Consider the following 1,165-nt stretch of genomic DNA (forward strand, 5'->3'; position numbering starts at 1 on the left):
CTAATGGGTCTATCTTGAAAATTTAGAGTAAAGTTTCTATAATTGAGTATTTTATATGGAGGTGGGAAGGGATGATTGTCACACCTCCTTTTTCATACTCGCGCGGGTACAAGGGAGTTTTTTCCAATTAAAGGACAATCGAAACGGGATTGGTTTATTTATTTCAGAGTCGTCACTTGGGAGTTTTAGGGTGTCCCAAGTCATCAATTTTAATCCTGAACCGAGGAAAAGAATGACTCCATATTACAGTCTGCGTACCAAAAATCCGGACAAGGAATTCTGTTAACCCGGGAGAAGGTGTTAGGCATTCCAGAGTTCCGTGGTTCTAGCACGGTCGCTCAACTGTTATACTCGGCTTATTTATCTGATTTCAAATACAATTATGAACCATGTGCAAATTTTATCTTTTACCTCTTTATTATCATTATTTTTTAGGAATGTGAACATCGCTAAAAAAATATGTCTTTGGACTGCGTCACATGAAATGCACCCACAATCCGGAACATATTTTATTTGACGTTTTGGGATTTGGATTTGGGTCGCATGAAATGCACACCCAAGTTTAAGAAAATAGATTATTAAATACGCACCTAAAGAAACTATCGTGTTATTATTTTGGGAGGGCCATGAAATTCGCTAAACGGCACGTCCCGAATTCTAAATATTTTGATATATACATACAATAGAGGGCCCTGCAACTTTTGTACATTTTGTTCGTCGAGGCTCGTCTCATCCTTGTTTTTAAAGGGATATCCTATAGCAACTACGTTTCTTGTCGCGCTTGTCTCTACTAATTGAAAACAGTAGATAGCCCTAGTTAATTACATGCTTGCAAGTTATCTATAACAGAATTCCGAGTGCTTGTGCAAAATCAGAAGCACGGCCACGTACACAGTCAGCCGAGCAAAAATTAAGGGCCCAAATCCAGCCCATGCGTGATGGACCAGACCTGGGCCATTGTTTGTTCGATGCGGGTCTGCTTGGTCTGTTTCGACCTGGGTTCGACCTTCGTGAGGTTGAGATTGCAAGCTTTGTGTTCTTTATCTTAAAACATGGTTTACCAGTTATATGAAGCAGTTTATCAGAAGGGAAAGAACTTAACTAGTAGTGTACGATTTTAATGCTTGGCATACATTACAGAATTATACTACACCAGTAAGCTAAA

Source organism: Nicotiana tabacum, chromosome 11, assembly GCF_000715075.1.
Source record: "Nicotiana tabacum cultivar K326 chromosome 11, ASM71507v2, whole genome shotgun sequence".
Taxonomy (NCBI): domain Eukaryota; kingdom Viridiplantae; phylum Streptophyta; class Magnoliopsida; order Solanales; family Solanaceae; genus Nicotiana; species Nicotiana tabacum.